Raw genomic sequence first — 19,311 nt, 5'->3', positions numbered from 1 at the left:
ATCCTTCCATTGTCTAAATACAACCAGAGGGCAGGGCAAGGAGCCAGGGTCGTGCAGTCTGTGGCAATCAGCCTCTCATGGCACAAAGCAGGGCAGAGAAGAACTCAAGGGCAATAAGAGAATAACCAACACAGCATCCAGTGAGCACCAGTAGCTGTTTAATCAATGTAGAGATGACAATTAAAGCCAAAAGCATAGACCAGAATTCTAGCAGAAGTATATTTAGAAATGAACAGAAAATCCAGGAGCAAATCTTATGACCAGATTTAGGGACCAAGAAAAGAAAGAGTTTAAAGGAAGGAATGTGATGTCTGCTGCATGTCACCCATTTTTTCATATCTATTTCTCATGTGCTGATTCTATAATTTTACCCTTGAGTATTTTCAGTAACCAACTTTCCCATCCCACATTTCAGTTGAGACACATTTCTCATCCATTTTGAAGCTTGTGGTGTTTATTAGAATGTGAAGTTCTGCCTTTGAGTCCACTGGAGAGGAAAAAAAATGATAAATGTAGTAAAAAGAAAAAAAAGAGAGGGGGAAATCAAGTGACTGCAATCACCATATCACTAAACAAATTAGTTTCACTAGCTAACTATAAAAGCAAACTTGGAAAAGGTGAAGTAAGTAGTAGATATCAAAATGTCCTGCTTCATCAGAGAAGCTGGAAAAGGAGGGGGGCAAACAATCATGAAAAAGATAACAGACAAAAAAGGAAATTCCATTTCAAACCTACAGAGAATCCTACCTACAGGGTCCAATATCTGTTTAGAGTACGATACCTACAACAAAGTTAATTAGAATGTTTGCAAAGTTTTGGAGATGCAGAGTTCAAGACAGGATCTAAGCTTCTTGGCAACAGGAAATCTCATAAGGCCCTTTTCAGCTCTGGTCTACTGATCAGATATTTAATAGAACACAGAATTATTGTTGTTTTTGTTATAGTTGCAGAAACACTCCAAGTGACAAAATTTGGATAGACCCTTATAGAAAAACTGAGTGAGATGCTTGTCAGTATTTGTATCAGCAGTATTTGTATTTTCAGTTTCTCTATTAAAAGACCTGTAATTGCTAACAGTGCTCTCTTGTAGCTCCTCTAATGTACACTATGATAATCTAAGCCTTAAATGTTACATTTTTTACAAAACAAAAATGTTACATGTAGGCACTTAGATCATTTCATGAGTTCTGCCTAAAATATTCCTAGAAATTTTATAGTATTAAAAAAGTCTAGTAATCTTTATTTCACCAAAGAGATGGGATTGTCAGTTCTCTATTTCCCAACATAGGACAATTGATACCAGTTTCAATCATCAAGCCCTTGGAATTTGGCTTGAGGTAAAACTCAACCATATATGCAGTGTGAGTAGACAGAGTCTTTTAGAACTTTGAAGATTAGCTACATAATTAGAAGCATTTTGGTTCTATTTCACTCTTATATAGGGCTTCCCTGGTGGCTGAGCCTCAAAGAATCCATATGCAATGCAGGAGCCACAGGAGACACGGGTTCGATCCCTAGGTTGGGAAGATCCCCTGCAGGAGGGCATGGCGACCTACTCCAGTATTCTTCCCTGGAGAATCCCATGGACACAGGAGCCTGGCAAGCTACAGACCATAGGATCACAAAGAGTCAAACATGACTGAAGTGATGCAGCACACACACACGCATGCTTGTATTCCCATAATACGACCCTTCTGATTGTGTAAACTGCAGGATTCAGGCAGAAATAATGGATCATAGTAAGGGTAAGGGTGGAATCATCCTTAGAATGTGGGGCAGAGACTTGCTCTATTTTGTTTGCCTCATTATTCCTAGAAAATACCTGGCATATAATAAGCACTCAAAAAATACTTGCTGAATGAAAATGAATGAATGAACGATCACTTTCAGTTCAGTTCAGTTGCTCAGTCGTGTCCCACTCTTTGCGACCCCATGAATTGCAGCACGCCAGGACTCTCTGTCCATCACCACTCCCAGAGTTCACTCAAACTCATGTCCATCGAGTCGGTGATCCCATCAGCCATCTCATCCTCTGTCATCCCCTTCTCCTCCTGCCCCCAATTCCTCCCAGCATCAGAGTCTTTTCCAATGAGTCAACTCTTCGCATGAGGTGGCCAAAGTACTGGAGTTTCAGCTTTAGCATCATTCCTTCCAAAGAACACCGAGGACTGATCTCCTTTAGAATAGACTGGTTGGATCTCTTTGCAGTCACAGGGACTCTCAAGAGTCTTCTCCAACACCACAGTTCAAAAGCATCAATTCTTCAGCGCTCAGCTTTCTTCACAGTCCAACTCTCACATCCATAATGACTACTGGAAAAACCATAGCCTTGATTAGATGGACCTTTGTTGGCAAAGCAATGTCTCTGCTTTTCAATATACTATCTAGGTTGGTCATAACTTTCCTTCCAAGGAGTAAGCGTCTTTCAATTTCATGGCTGCAATCACCATCTGCAGTGATTTTGGAGCCCAAAAAAATAAAGTCTGACACTGTTTTCACTGTTTCCCCATCTATTTGCCATGAAGTGATGGGACCAGATGCCATGATCTTCGTTTTCTGAATGTTGAGCTGTAAGCCAACTTTTTCACTCTTCTCTTTCAACTTCATCAAGAGGCTTTTGAGTTCCTCTTCACTTTCTGCCATAAGGGTGGTGTCATCTGCATATCTGAGGTTATTGATATTTCTCCCAGCAACCTTGATTCCAGCTGTGCTTCTTCCAGCCCAGCATTTCTCATGATGTACTCTGCATAGAAGTTAAATAAGCAGGGTGACAATATACAGCCTTGACGGACTCCTTTTCCTATTTGGAACCAGTCTGTTGTTCCATGTCCAGTTCTAACTGTTGCTTCCTGACCTGTGTACAGATTTCTCAAGAGGCAAGTCAGGTGGTCTGGTATTCCCATCTCTTTCAGAATTTTCCACAGTTGATTGTGATCCACACAGTCAAAGGCTTTGGCATAGTCAATAAAGCAGAAATAGATGTTTTTCTGGAACTCTCTTCCTTTTTCCATGATCCAGCATATGTTGGCAATTTGATCTCTGGTTCCTCTGCCTTTTCTAAAACCAGCTTGAACATCAGGAAGTTCACGGTTCACATATTAAAGCCTGGCTTGGAGAATTTTGAGCATTACTTTACTAGCGTGTGAGATGAGTGCAATTGTGCGGTAGTTTGAGCATTCTTTGGCACTGCCTTTCTTTGGGATGGGAATGAAAACTGACCTTTTCCAGTCCTGTGGCCACTGCTGAGTTTTGCAAATTTGCTGGCATATTGAGTGCAGCACTTTCACAGCATCATCTTTCAGGATTTGAAAGAGCTCAACTGGAATTCCATCACCTCCACTAGCTTTGTTCCTAGTGATGCTTTCTAAGGCCCACTTGACTTCACATTCCAGGATGTCTGGCTCTAGGTGAGTGATCACACCATCGTGATTATCTGGGTTGTGAAGATCTTTTTTGTACAGTTCTTCTGTGTATTCTTGCCAATATTAAGAGATATTCTCTTCTTACTATCTTCTGCTTCTGTTAGGTCCATACCGTTTATGTCCTTTATTGAGCCCATCTTTGCATGAAATGTTCCCCTGGTATCTCTAATTTTCTTGAAGAGATCTCTAGTCTTTCCCATTCTGTTGTTTTCCTCTATTTCTTTGCATTGATTGCTGAGGAAGGCTGTCTTATCTCTCCTGCTATTCTTTGGAACTCTGCATTCAGATGCTTATATCTTTCCTTTTCTCCTTTGCTTTTCACTTCTCTTCTTTTCACAGATATTTGTAAGGCCTCCCCAGACAGCCATTTTGCTTTTTTGTATTTCTTTTCCATGGGGATGGGCTTTTCTCTGTCTCCTGTATGATGTCACGAACCTCCATCCATAGTTCATCAGGCACTCTATCTATCAGATCTAGTCCCTTAAATCTGTTTCTCACTTCCACTGTACAATCATAAGGAATTTGATTTAGGTCATACCCGAATGGTCTAGTGGTTTTCCCTACTTTCTTCAATTTAAGTCTGAATTTGGTAATAAGCAGTTCATAATCTGAGCCACAGTCAGCTCCCAGTCTTGTTTTTGCTGACTGTATAGAGCTTCTCCATCTTTGGCTGCAAAGAATGTAATCAATCTGATTTCGGTATTGACCATCTGGTGATGTCCATGTATAGAGTATTCTCTTGTGTTGTTGGAAGAGGGTGTTCGCTATGACCATTGCGTTCTCTTGGCAAAACTCAGCCTTTGCCCTGCTTCATTCAGTATTCGAAGGCCAAATTTGCCTGTTACCCCAGGTGTTTCTTGACTTCCTACTTTTGCATTCCAGTCCCCTATAATGAAAAGGACATCTTTTGGGGGTGTTAGTTCTAAAATGTCTTGGAGGTCTTCATAGAACCGTTCAACTTCAGCTTCTTCAGCATTACTGGTTGGGGCATAGACTTGGATTACTGTGATATTGAATGGTTTGCCTTGTAAACAAATAGAGATCATTCTGTCGTTTTTGAGATTGCATCCAAGTACTGCATTTTGGACTCTTTTTTTGACCATGATGGCTACTCCATTTCTTCTAAGGGATTCCTGCCCACACCTGATCTAATACATGTATCTTCAGAATGGAGAAAAGCACTTATAGTGAATCACCCTGGGATCTAAGTATAAAAGTAAATTTGTGAAAATTTCCTTTATGACTCAGGGAGCTCTTTTTTAAGAACCAGCTCATAGTGTGGAAACTTCTCAGTCTAATATTTGACAGACCATTCCCTATTCTGACTTTCAAGTCTCCTCAAATTATTAAGTCACAATCCTGACAAACATATCAACCAAGGTAGACTCCATGAGCACTTAGCTTTTGTTCTTAGCATGGGGGGAAATAGAAACAACAAAAGTACTTCTTGTATCTAATTTATGTAAATGAGATGATCCATTTTTATTACTAAATTTGGATTCTATCGATCCCAGCCACAGTTAACTTGTTTGATTTCACATTGAGAGAAGGGAATGGAGATAAAGAATCCTTGCAAAATATAACCCTAAACAAAAAAGAATTTAATAATACCTTTGTTTCTATTTATTCTGGAAGCAAGTATTCTTTTTTTTTCTTTCTTTTTTTAAAAATTTTATTTTTAAACTTTACAATATTGTATTAGTTTTGCCAAATATCTAAATGAATCCACCACAGGTATACCCGTGCTCTAATGAATGTATCAGGAACCTTATCATGTGTCTCTTAGTAGACAGCTTTCAAGAAAAGATTTATTATCACCTAATTTTTTTGTAGAAGCAGGATTGTGAGTAGATGACTAGTGGAAAATGTCTTTTGACCTGACTTTCAGGCTCCATTATTCACATCTGCTCTATGGCTCCAAATGCATGATGTCTTAACTAGAAACAAATTTTCACCATGGGACAACCAGACACCAACTAATCTAGGTATAAGCAAACCACACCATTTCCAGTGTGCCCTTAGTGTGTACCTTCAACCTGCTGAGGGAGACAGAAGCTGTGCTTTAGTCGTGGAGGTTTTCATTGTCTCACTTTTTAGTTTATTAATGCAAATATTATATATCGCTTGCCTATGTATGCCAGTGCTATACTAAGATTTGGTCATCTGTAATGTAAGGCCAGCTTCCTCTAGGACAAGAAAATCATTGTAAACTCCAAGGGGAGTTCTGTCCATGAGCACAAACTAGAACCAACTTAGATCGTTCAGAATCTTTGGTGTGGTGGCCATTTTCATGTTCATTATCCCATGTGATATGCATATATTTAAGAGTCTTAAAAATGAGGCTGAGAGTGATTGCTTAGTCTGCTGGAGGTGACAGAGTTAGGGAACAGGACTTCTCTTCCACAAAATTCATTGCATGCTACATTGCTACCCTGGAGCCACCTGTCCTAAATCACTGCTTTCTCTTCTACAATATATCCCATACTGAAAGGAAATTGTGAGGCAAATAAACATACTTTGCAAGGACTAAGAAATTCCAAAATCCTCTAAATAAAGAGATTAATTTTAAAATAGAAAAAAAATGTACAGAATAAATTGAAAAATATGGCTAATGAAGGTAGATAGAAACTGGTCAAAAGTAAAAATGATTTTTAAAAATTTTATTGGATAAAGGGATCCCTAAAAATTAAATCAAATATTTGATGGGCTAAAGAGTCAAAAGCTTAAGATGTAAAACTAAGTTCTTTCATGTCTCAAGGGAAACAGTTTTCAAAGATCATCTGAGCTTGAAACTCAGACTAGATGCTTGTAAATTTTACACCAATGTTTTTTCAGACTAGAATATAGGTCCTTGGCTTAGCATGAAATTCTCTTCAAAATCTGGTGTTAACATCCTCTTCCATTTGCATTCATCTTCTAGTCTGATTTCAGTGTGTCTCCCCAGTCTTCCTAATAGACCATGTGTGTCTGGGTGACACAACTTACCACAATGTTATATTCATCAGTTACTTACCCAGATTCCCCATAGATGCCTGAGACTTGATTTTCATAGCTAACATATACTGAGTGCATACTGAAAATGCTTTTCTCATTTAATTTTCAAAACAACTCTCTGACCTAGGTACTATCCTCATTTTACAGATATCGGGTCAAAGACATTAAGTACCATGCTCAAGGCGAAGGACTAGTAACCCAAATCTAGCTCAAAGCCTTACCATATAACCACATCAGGCTTTCTCTAGTATTCATATTTTTATTCCCAATTCTAACCCAGTCCCTCAGATGGAGCAGATGCTGAATAAGTGTTGGAATGATGATTGAATGAAAGCCCAAATTAGTTCCTCCTCCTCCTCCACTCCCCCACTTCCTTATATCTCAACCTTCATTGCAGGAGATTTACTGCCCAGACTGAAATTAAATTAGATTGCTTTCCTTAACTACACACTGACTAACTTGTGAAGGGCAACAGCTCAGAAATATACTTCGTAGCAAGGGGATATCAGTCCGGAACTAAATCCACACATAACCCACTAAGTGGGATTTGAGAGTTGGCTGTATTCAATAACACATACTTAGATCCAAATATCTCCAGATCTTCATGAAATATTCATGGCTTTATGTTTATGAAATCCTCATTGCATTTCATAAATACTAACAATAATATTTCACCAAGAGCAAAAAAAAAGGCTTATAGAATTAAGTGATTTGATTTGGCAAAGATCTGTCAGTAAATCTCTAGCTAAGACCAAAATAGATACTATAAATCTGACTACTTAGTCTCAAGAGAGAAGAACTAGTTTTCTTCCACTAGCTCACCATCTTGCTAACTACATTTTTTCTTCTTCCTACGTCCCTTTTTCTCTTTTCCCTCTTATCTCATTCCTACCCTTTGCCAAACACAGGAAGTATGTTGTAGGGGAAATAGGACCCCTTGTCGGATCCATTAAGAAAAAAAATCCCTAAATTCCTCAGAAAGCATCACCCTTTCCCTTTCTGGAACCCATGTCTTTTCCCTAAATATTCAGTAATTACAAAGGTTTTATGAGGGGGAATGTTTGTGTGTATGTGTGTGTGTATTAGTCACTCAGTCCTGTCTGACTCTTTGAGGGGGAATGGATACAAGTATAAGTAATGGCTGAATACCTTCACTGTTCACCTGACACTGTTACAATATTGTTAATTGGCTGTACCTCAATACAAAATAAAAAGATTTTTAAAAATAAGTAAATCAAGTGTTTTCTTAAATGGACCCCAAAGCAAATTTTCTCTTAGCACAGCATTATGTCAGAACCAGACTGGGATTCTAACATTCTATATTTTTTCATCCATTTTACCCCGGAAATAAGAACAATGAGATGCAAAAGCAACCTTTCATTGGCATTTTTCTAGTATTAATCAAGTAGTGCTTTCCTTTCTTAAAGCCCTCTCACTAAAGAAGAGACTACCAGAATTTAACCACGTAATATCAAAGGTGAAAAAGAAAATATTGGATTCACCTTCATTCAGGTTTTTTTCCATAGGATGTTATGGAAAAACTTGAACAAATTTTTTGGCCAGCCCAATACAATTGTATCATTTATTCAGAAAAAGTGCATGAATCTTACTAAGTCTTTTTCACAATATTAGAAATCTGATTATCATAATCGAATGAACTTGAAGGACATAATTCGTCTTCAGTCAACAAATTAACTTAAAATCATAATATTGAGTAGATAATAAAGTACAGATCAACTTGTTTTCAGAGCCACCAAAAAGTATCGATGTGATTTAGATAGCCTTAAAATGTTAACACAAAATCAATATTTGACATATTAAAATATTTAAATTCTGTGCTGAAAATGCATTAAAGATTTAATGGAAGAAAACAAAATTATTATAAGGTTCCAAATTAAGTAGAGTTAATGCCACAAACAACATATCATTTTTACTGTTTCATGAACTCAAAATTCTAAACCACGGTAGGGAAAATTGTTCAATTTTTCACTGGTATAATAATTTAACTCTCCTATGGTTGAAAAAATGGACTATGATTAGTTGTCAGCTTTGCAAGTTAGTACTGAAAATGTTTTACTTTTTGTGCTAATAACAATCTAAACACCTGTAATTTTTTAAAATTAATTTTACAAAAGTCTCTTCATACTTCTTTGTTAAAAGAATGGATAAGCAAAGAAAACAAGTGAAGATACATAAAAAATATTTCAGTGCTTTGGAAACATAATTGGGCATTGTAGGAAGATAACCAGAGTGCACATAAAAATAAGAGCTGAAATACTAGAAACTGTATATCAAAAAAGTAACATTCATGAGGACTGCTGCTGCTGCTGCTAAGTCACTTCAGTCATGTCCAACTCTGTGCGACCCCATAGACGGCAGCCCACCAGGCTCCCCGGTCCCTGGGATTCTCCAGGCAAGAAGACTGGAGTGGGTTGCCCTTTCCTTCTCCAATGTATGAAAGTGAAAAGTGAAAGTGAAGTCACTCAGTCGTTTCCGACTCTTAGCGACCCCATAGACTGCAGCCTACCAGACTCCTCCGTCCATGGGATTTTCCAGGCAAGAATACTGGAGTGGGATGCCATTAACTCTACTTTGGTGAGGAGCACTCAGTTACTTTGATAATTAGAGTTTGATGAGAAGGGAATTATGTCATCTTGCACTTCTCTCAAACTGGGAGCACTGTGTCATAATCTGTATCAATGTCTTCACTTCACCTCTGTCTGAGCAGAGGTACTTATGATCAAGTGAGCTTACTTCCAGAATTTTTTTTTTCCACATAGACTAAATATAAGGATTTTAGAATACTTTAAGGTCTCTTTTTCTCTCCTAATTATAAACTGTTTGGCAGCAATCTGGGCCCCCACCTGCTGGTCAGTTTGAGAACTTGTGGAATTCATTTATCCTGTTGTTTTGACTTTTGCTATTACTCAAGATTGGCACTCATTCCTATTTGCACAACATTGCACACTTTGCACGCTTTAAAATATTTTTAATGTGCAGCCACAAAATCAATTCTTGAATCTTATCCTTACTATTCTCTAAATTAAGTGCTGTACATTTCTCCAGAAATATAGGGAAGAGATAATTAACTTGAAACAATCTTATTTATGCCAAGCCTTTTTCTGAGATTTTCAAGTAATTCTGCAAGGATTTTAGGAGTATATTAAGCAATTTTATTTGAAAAAAAAAATCTCTCTCAAATGACTAAATACCCCTTGCTTTTTACTATTTTTGTTTCTGAGTTTTCACTCCAAAAGAAAGAAAACTCCTGAGAGACTGACAATATGATCTCCAAAGTTTCTACCAGCTCTCAAATTCTGCAATTCTGTGAAAATAGATCGATGCAGATAATGCCCAGGAAAGATTCTATGGCAAAATCACTTGTTTGACGCAGGTCCTAAAACTCAGCTTGAACTAAGGATATGTTAAAATCAAATAAGACCGTTTTTGCATTATTCATAAGATGAATAGCCAAATAAAGGAAGAACCATTTTTCCTAAGATTTGATGATAGGTTTTCTTAAAACAGTTTTGCCTTTCTTTGCTTTATTTTCCTTTCTTTTTCCCTTTTATTCTTTCTTATAATTATATTCTTGGGGGTAGTTCAAATGTCTTCTCCCTGAAATATTAAAACCCCAGTTTTCTTATCACCTCTTTAAATGGGTTTCATAATTCCTCTACAATGAGCCTTATTGTAATATTTTGAACAATTAGACCTGACATCATGTTCAAGGAAAATGAATAGATACTTTAGTTGAAATTACTTGAATTTTTTTTTTTTTGCCCTATTTCTTTAATCCAGATAAAACTTACATTTCCAAAGAAAAGCCACCTATCTACTACAGAATGTTAGGAAACTAGATCAATCTTGAGCAAACAGCTAAGAAAAATTTACCATGACATTTGCCTTAAAACTAAATGGTCCTGGAATAAGAGATGTGTCTGTTCAAAATGTGTTTTTATAGGTTCCAGGCCTTAGTTCTCCTAAGGCAAAGATACTTAGTTTAACAACGAAATATTCATATTAGATAGCTCGTACAAATGCAGTGAGCAAGACAGCAGTTATTCTTTCAGATTTATTTGAATTGGTAAATGTTCCTACACTGCAGACTCCACTCCCGCTGAAATAAGGTCCAACAAGCATCCTAATGGCAGCCAAACAATATCTGGTCTCCCCGATTTTTAGAAACACATCCCCCACCTCGAATCCCACATTCCCAGTGAGCTGATGCCTCTCTCTGACATTCACAACCCCGTGGGGAGAAACTGCCAGGGCCCTAGACGTGGTCCCCACTCATCACTCACTTCTGCCTCAGCCCACTCCAGTCTCACTTTTGATCCTGTTTCTCCAGCAAGAACACACTTCCTCAGGAGGGCCAAGTTGCTAAAAGCTAGTGGAAAACTTTCACTTTCCAAAGTCTTTGACCTGTCATTAACATTTGATACAAATGTCTGCTCCTTAATTGTTAGCTTCTGTGATAACACTCCTGATTTTTCACCACTTTTCTGGCTTCTTCTTTTCCACCCAAATTTAAATGTCCACCTCCCCAGGGAAAAGCGCTGATCCCTTTTTGGCCCTTATTCTCCACCCTCTCCTTCAGTGGCCCCCTTTTCTCATGTGATTTTCTTATGCCAACTCCTCCGAATTTACACTTCACACGTCACTTCTGAACTCCAGGTGCAAATATTCAACTCCTTAATTAACATTTCAAGTTGGATGTTTTATGATGACCAGTCAGCTAATTAGCTCCTATGATCATTGTCTCCCCTACTTGCTTCTTTTCTGTTATGTCATATCTAGTTTCTCCTAGAGGACAGGTCCTCCTTGATACCTAAGTATTCCTCATTCACAGAAACAAACAGTACCATTGCTTCTACCTCCAGAGTCTCATGTGGGTTTGTTTGTTTTCTCTGTCTCCTGCCATCCACTCACTTGACCCATTATCACTGCTCCCCCAATCAGTCCTCCTAAATTGTCTCCCCATATCCATTCTCCATAGATTAGTGAAAAGAATATTTTAAAAGTTCAAATTTGATTATGCTATCAATTTAAAGGCTATCAATGTCTGTCCATTACTAACCTGGACTACACAGCCTCCCACAATTGGGGCAGGACTGGCCTTGCCAGCCCTAATTTGTGCCTCTCCCCCTCACTCCACACACTCCTAGAAGTCCTGCCAAACAACTTTCTCTTACATCTCATAGGTACTCCTAGCTATAAAAAGAGGATAAGAAATGTGATCTTTTAGCTGGGATCCAAGAACACAGATTCTGTTGTTAAGGGGCAAGGAGAGAATGAATAGTGGATAGCAGATTGGAGACAATAAATTAATTCTTAGGGACATAGGAGAAAGTAAGATTGCTTATAGGTTTATGGGTTAAGGTTCACATGAACTGGACATGGAACAACAGACTGGTTCCAAATAGAACAAGGAGTACGTCAAGGCTGTATATTGTCACCCTGCTTATTTAACTTATACGCAGAGTACATCATGAGAAACGCTGGGCTGGAAGAAGCACAAGCTGGAATCATGATTGCCGGGAGAAACATCAATCACCTCAGATATGCAGATGACACCAGCCTTATGGCAGAAAGTGAAGAGGAACTCAAAAGCCTATTGATGAAAGTGAAAGAGGAGAGTGAAAAAGTTGGCTTAAAGCTCAACATTCAGAAAACTAGGATCATGGCATCTGGTCCCATCACTTCATGGGAAATAGATGGGGAAACAGTGGAAACAATGTCAGACTTTATTTTTCTGGGCTCCAAAATCACTGCAGATGGTGATTGCAGCCACGAAATTAAAAGACGCTTACTCCTTGGAAGGAAAGTTATGACCAACCTAGATAGCATATTGAAAAACAGAGACATTACTTTGCCAACAAAGGTCTGTCTAGTCAAGGCTATGGTTTTTCCAGTGGTCATGTATGGATATGAGAGTTGGACTGTGAAGAAAGCTGAGTGCCGAAGAATTGATGCTTTTGAACTGTGGTGTTGGAGAAGACTCTTGAGAGTCCCTTGGACTGCAAGGAGATCCAACCAGTCCATTCTGAAGGAGATCAGTCCTGGGTGTTCTTTGGAAGGAATGATGCTAAAGCTGAAACTCCAGTACTTTGGCCACCTCATGCGAAGAGTTGACTCATTGGAAAAGACTCTGATGCTGGGAGGGATTGGGGGCAGGAGGAGAAGGGGACGACAGAGGATGAGATGGCTGGATGGCATCACTGACTCAATGTACATGAGTTTGGGCGAACTCTGGGAGTTGGTGATGGACAGGGAGGCCTGGCGTGCTGCGATTCACGGGGTCGCCAAGAGTCGGACACGACTGAGCAACTGAACTGAACTGAACTGAATCTGCCTCTCCCAATAGATCATAAACTTAGGAAAGCAAGGTCTATTTCTCTCATGTTCACAATTTTATCCAAGCATTTTGCTCACTATCTGCTACTCACAGGCAATCAATATATATTTGCTTAACAAATGAATAAAATAATTAAGGAAAAATAATGGGTAAATGAGTATACATGACCTTCCACCACTCAACATCCTTTAAATATTACTTGACATTTTAATGTGGTATGCTAGTGTTAGTGCTATTTACTAACACTAATATAAGTATTTCTGGCACCCTGTCACTGGGCACATGGTAGGATTACACATACAGTGCTCCTTGTGTCTGGGTGAAGTCATGTCACTATGGCCAATGAATTGCAAGCCAAGGATTTAATTGCCAACACGGGACCTACCAATACTGTCATTCCCACTGCCACAGCTACAAACTACATAAGAGCTGGTAGTTTTTCCATTTGCTTGGGTTTCTGAGAAAGGTGGCATAAAGCAGCTAGCCTGCTATAAATATGTGGCATAAAAAAAGACCATATTCCCAAGGTTCACAGATGTACTTTACCCATCACACAAATATAAATTCTTTTACTATAATCAACTGAGGAAATATTTTACTTGCTATGAAATAAATTAGTGACTTCACAATCAACTTGAACTCTGAAACAGCAAAATCAACTTTAAAAGTCAAGTTAAAATCCTTAATTTTAAATAACTAGCATAATAAACAAATCCAGTACGAATGAAGATAGAACACTTAGGGTAAAATATATTTTTAAGAAAACCCTTTGCTTTAGTATTTTGAAGAACACAATTAATTTTTTTAATTTAATACTTGCACATGTATGCATCTGAATGCAGAGTTCCAAAGACTAGTAAGGAGAGATAAGATAGCCTTCCTAAGTGAACAGTGCAAAGAAATAAAGGAAAACAATAGAATGGGAAAGACTAGAGATCTCTTCAAGAAAATTAGAGATATCAAGGGAACATTTCATGCAAAGACAGGCACAATAAACCACAGAAACGATATGGACCTAACAGAAGCAGAAGATATTAAGAAGAGGTGGCAAGAATGCACAGAAGAGCTATACAAAAAAGATCTCAATGGCCCATATAACCATGATGGTGTGATCATTCACCTAGAATCAGACATCCTGGATTGTGAATTCAAATGGGCCTTAGGAAGCATCACTACAAACAAAGCTAGTGGAGGTTATAGAATTCCAGCTGAACTATTTCAAATCATAAAAGATGATGCTGTTAAAGTGCTGTACTCAATATGCCAGCAAATTCAGAAAACTCCAGCCAAAGGACTAGAAAAGGTCAGTTCTCAATCCAATCCCAAACAAGGGCAATACCAAAAAATGTTCAAACTACTGCACAATTGCATTCATTTAACATGCTAACAAGGTAGTGCTCAAAATCCTCCAAGCTAGACTTTAATAGTACATGAACAGAGAATTTCCAGATGTTCAAGCTGTATTTAGAAAAGACAGACGAACCAGAGACCAAATTGCCAACATCCATGGGGTCATAGAAAAAACTAGAGAATTCCAGAAAACATCTACTTCTGCTTCATTGACTACACTAAAGCCTTTGACTGTGTGGATTACAATGAACTGTGGAAAACTCTTAAAAAGATGGGAATATCAGACCACCTTATCTGCCTCCTGAGAATCTAGTATACAAGTCAAGAAGCAACAGTTAGAACTGAACACGGAACAATGGATTCATTAAAAATTTGGAAAGGAGTGTGTCAAGGCTGTATATTGTCACCCTGTTTATTTAATTTATATGCAGAGAACATCATGTGAAATGCCGGACTGGATGAATCACAAGCTGGAATCAACACTGCCGGGAGAAATATCGATAACCTCAGATATGCAGATGACACCACCCTTATGGCAGAAAGTGAAGAGGACTAAGAGAACCTCTGATAAAGGTGAAAGGAGAGTGAAAAAGCTGGCTTAAAACAACATTCAGAAAACTAAAACTATGGCATCTGGTCCCATCACTTCATGGCAAATAGATGGGGAAACAATAGAAACAGTGACAGACTTTATTTTCTTGGGCTCCAAAATCACTGCAGATGGTTACTGCAGCCATGAAATTAAAAGATACTTGCTCCTTGGAAGAAAGCTATGACAAACATATTAAGACAGCGTATTAAAAAGCAGAGACATTACTTTGCCAACAAAAGTCCATCTAGTCAAAGCTATGGTTTTTCCAGTAGTCATGTATGGATGTGAGAGTTGGACTATAAAGAAAGCTGAGTGCCAAAGAATTGATGCTTTTGAACTGTGGTGTTGGAGAAGACTCTTGAGAGTCCATTAGACAGCAAGGAGATCAAAGCAGTTAATCCTAAAGGAAATCAGTCCTGAATATTCATTGGAAGGACCGAAGCTCCAAAACTTTGGCCACCTGATTCGAAGAGCTGGTTCATTGGAAAAGACCCTGATGCTGGGAAAGATAGAAGGCAGGAGGAGAAGGGGATGACATAGGATGTCACGGTTGGACGGCATCACTCACTCAGTGGACAGGAGTTTGAGCAAGCTCTGGGAGATGGTGAAGGACAGGGAAATCTGGTGTGCTGCAGTTCATGGGGTCGCAAAGAATCAGACACCACTGAGCGACTGAACAGCAAGTAATAGCTTTATAACAAGTGGTACAATTAAAAGAGGTATTTTTTAACCTTTTATTACACAGATAAGTTACAGAGATGTGTAATATATTCACAAGTAATTGTACAACATAAATAGTATTAAAGGGTACACTATAGAAACACACATTTTTAGAGAAAAAAGTCTCACTGAGATACCTTTAAAATATACTAACTGGCTAATCTGCTTTGCTTCCCACTTTCTGAATCTATAATTAAATGTAGATTTTGAAAAACGACTGAAAGCTAAGATATATTTTATTCTGCAATTGTGTGGACCATAAAAATTAAATCTAATTTGGCTAATATCAACCAACTTTTTCCTTTACACTTAATACAATTAAAGCCTCTATTCTAAAATTTCAATAAATTGTTACTAGACGATGTTTAGATCCTTCCAAACCAAGCAATTTTAGTTGTTTTTAACCACTTCACCCTAACATACAATTCCATGATTCCTATGTTATTTGATTTGAATCTCCTGCATAGCAATACATATAACTAGATGGTTAAGGCATGTTCAAGATTTGCTACCCTTTTCTGGAAGAGTTGACTACTTTCTACGAGGATGAAAAAGATGTTACACTGAAGTCTGTTGCTTTAGACGACTAATAGATTAACTACCCAAGCAAGAAAAGTAAAAGGAAATAATTGGGTGTCTCTTTCCTTATGACTTAATCTTATAACTCCCATATAGATAGTATCACCTGAGTGCAGACTGAAGCTAAACTAGTTAAAGTTCTGAGATTCAACATTTGTACATTATTTTTATTCTCCAGCTCATTTCTAAATGTCATAAATAATCTAAGAGTTTTACCATCAGTTCCTTAATATAAAAAAAGCAAATCTGAAGGCGTTTAATAGGGCAATGTAGGCAGTAAAAGGATGATACAGTGAAAATTAAAATATTTCTGGGGTCATGGATTTAAAAGATTTCTAAGTATTCTCCATCAAACCTCCCACCTTTTTTCTTTTAGCCCATTCCATGGAATTTGGGGATTATGTTGAAGACTGTAGACCAAAACTCTGTAATGATGCCAGGAAATACAAAAACTGAATATTTCCAGATGAACTCACTGGCAATTCCACTCCCCATGTATAAAAGCCTCATTTGCTTTTTTTTTTTTTAAGTGGCCTTTCACACAATCTGAATAAGTATCCAAATTATCGCCATTGTAGTTCACATATCTTTGTGAAGAGTCCTGAAAAGTCACCAGAAAACACACTACCAACCAGACCATTTGGACCAGAAACCACATGCTCGAGTTCACGAAAAACAGGATTGCAGATTGGGCATATGCTTGGCAAAGCTACGGATCACCAGCTGAGCCTTGCTTCCTCTAGGAAACACCAGCTGGGTGACAGCCGGCATCCTTCCAAGGGCAGCGGTTCCCATTGGGCCACCAGAGAATGGAAAAAGCTTGGGCCCCTATAGTTCAGTCATCCGTGCAGGCACCATGCGGACGCACATTGTGAGCAAAATACGCGAGCTGATGTGGCCGGCCTGATATTTCCCCATGGCTTGTTCTTTGGTGTCCTTTAAGACGACCCGTTGCGCAGCCCAGTTTGCAGATTTCTGGTCACTTAGATTTATGCCTCTTTTGACCTTAGACAACATAAAGCTATTTCCTTCATAACCTTCTTAAGAGAGGCTTATTGGAATTTTGAGGGTTTTTTCTATTTTAAAAATCCTTAGATTTTTGTCAACAGAGATTTGAAATACCACATGAAATTATGTACTCACATCCCTCACCACCACCTCCAAATAACTGAATTACATAAATAAAACATTACATAGAAAATGCTTTGCTTCAATTTATGGGAGGTAAATTTAACAAGAGCTGGCTCATTGTAGGAGAATTCAACTTATCTTTACCTGAGCCTTTTATTTTATACAGGGAAAGAACTTTATATCAGTTTAAAAATCTATTCCTGCTTCTCATAACTGAATCTATTATTTTTCTCTATGATCCATCAGGTAAAAACAAGAATAATAGATTGGTTTGACAGAAACTTGAACATAAATGTCTCCAAGAATCAAACGTGTTAAGTCAGAGGGTTTCAGGTAGTATAAAAACAAGAAAGGATAACCTTCTTTTTACATTTCAAAATCAGACCTTATGAAAAAATTTATTGTTATTAGCTACTACAAAAAGAAAATGATATAGTAGTTGAATTTTCAAAATGAAATGGGAATATTTTAATTCATTTCTGTATATGTTCAATCAGGATTGAACTCCTAGAAATAAGCTCAAAGAAAATGAGCTATTTTCTTTTAATTTCTAATAACTGGTTATTTATAATTTGCTCTTTGCATTAGACTCTTTGACTTTAAGTAACTGAAGTTGCCTTCAGTTCAGTTCAGTTCAGTCGCTCAGTCGTGTCCGACTCTTTGTGACCCCATGAATCACTGCACGCCAGGCCTCCCTGTCCATCACTAACTCCCAGAGTTCACCCAGACTCACATCCATCGAGTCAGTGATGCCATCCAGCCATCTCATCCTCTGTCATCCCCTTCTCCTCCTGCCCCCAATCCCTCCCAGCATCAGGGTCTTTTCCAATGAGTCAACTCTTCACATGAGGTGGCCAAAGTACTGGAGTTTCTGCTTTAGCATCATTCCTTCCAAAGAAATCCCAGGGCTGATCTCCTTCAGAATGGACTGGCTGGATCTCCTTGCAGTCCAAGGGACTCTCAAGAGTCTTCTCCAACACCACAGTTCAAAAGCATCAATTCTTCGGCACTCAGCCTTCTTCACAGTCCAACTCTCACATCCATACATGACCACAGGAAAAACCATAGCCTTGACTAGACGAACCTTTGTTGGCAAAGTAATGTCTCTGCTTTTGAATATACATAGTCAAATAATTAGAAAGATTAGTGTTGACCTTCCCTTACAAATATTTGCTATTCAATAATCCTTGTGGCTCAAACCTTAAAGAATCTGCCTGCAATGCGGAAGACCAGGGTTCAACCCCTGAGTCGGGAAAATCCCCTGAAGAAGGGCATGGCAACCCACTCCAGTATTCTTTCATGGAGAATTCTACAGACAGAGGAGCCTGGCAGGCTACAGTCCATGGGATTGCAAAGAGTCAGACACCAATGAGCAACTAACACACACATACTCACACACACACACATAAAGGAACCAAATGACTCTATAATTGTTAGCTCCACATGGCCCATTTTAGTTTCAAAAAGTTTAAGTGTATATACACACACACTATTATATGTATATTGCATAGCTACTTTATTCTAGGGGACTACTTTCTTAACGGACACCTACCCAGGCTTCTCTAATTTTATTCAGATAAGCCAGCCTCCCAGCCTATCTCCAGAAAAGGTACCCATATTCCCAGCTTCAGTGGCAGAACATATTCTGAAAAAAAAAGCAAAAGTGTTAGTCGCTCAGTTGTGTCTGACTCTTTGTGACCCCATGGACTTTAGCCCACCAGGCTCCTCTGTCCATGAAATTCTCCAGGCAAGAATACTGGAGTCGATAGCCATTTCCTTCTCCAGGGGATCTTCCTGACCCAGGGATTGAACCCAGATCTCCTGCATTGCAGGTGGATTCTTTACCATCTGAACCACCAGGGAAGCCTAGAACTTATTCTAAGTCAGCACAAAACAGTCTATTATTGGTCTAGGGCTGGGCATATGACCCCAACTTGCCTTAAAAGAAAAAGAATGATTTTTATACAAGCTGAAAATGCAAAGACAGAGACTTCCCATTTTTCTTGCTGGATGGAGAAAAGGCAAGCCCAGTTGGCTCTGATGGCCGTCTATGATCATAGGAATGAGAACAATGCTGATGGCAGAGGGAAGGTTGGGAAAGGACTTCAATCTTTGTTAACACCATTGATGGGATTCCCAGGTGGCCACTGGTAAAGAATCCACCT

At 38.5% G+C, this 19,311-nt stretch overlaps 1 protein-coding gene and 1 long non-coding RNA gene across 5 annotated transcripts in view; one reads left to right on the top strand and one right to left on the bottom strand.

The window, feature by feature from the left end:
• LOC112448033 (uncharacterized) overlaps positions 1–19,311 on the top strand; it is a 56,665-nt gene that overhangs the window by 11,767 nt on the left and 25,587 nt on the right. The window lies entirely within an intron of this gene.
• The window catches only part of FRK (fyn related Src family tyrosine kinase), a 104,386-nt gene continuing 100,511 nt past the window's right edge, over positions 15,437–19,311 (bottom strand). The window contains exon 9 of the transcript XR_009495999.1: positions 15,437–18,791. The gene's annotated coding sequence lies outside the window, so the exon portion shown is untranslated. The remainder of the gene's footprint in view (positions 18,792–19,311) is intronic.

Source organism: Bos taurus, chromosome 9 (assembly GCF_002263795.3).
Source record: "Bos taurus isolate L1 Dominette 01449 registration number 42190680 breed Hereford chromosome 9, ARS-UCD2.0, whole genome shotgun sequence".
Classification (NCBI taxonomy): Eukaryota; Metazoa; Chordata; class Mammalia; order Artiodactyla; family Bovidae; genus Bos; species Bos taurus.
Note: the sequence above shows the minus strand (reverse complement) of the source record. Positions and strands in the feature narration are given on the sequence as shown.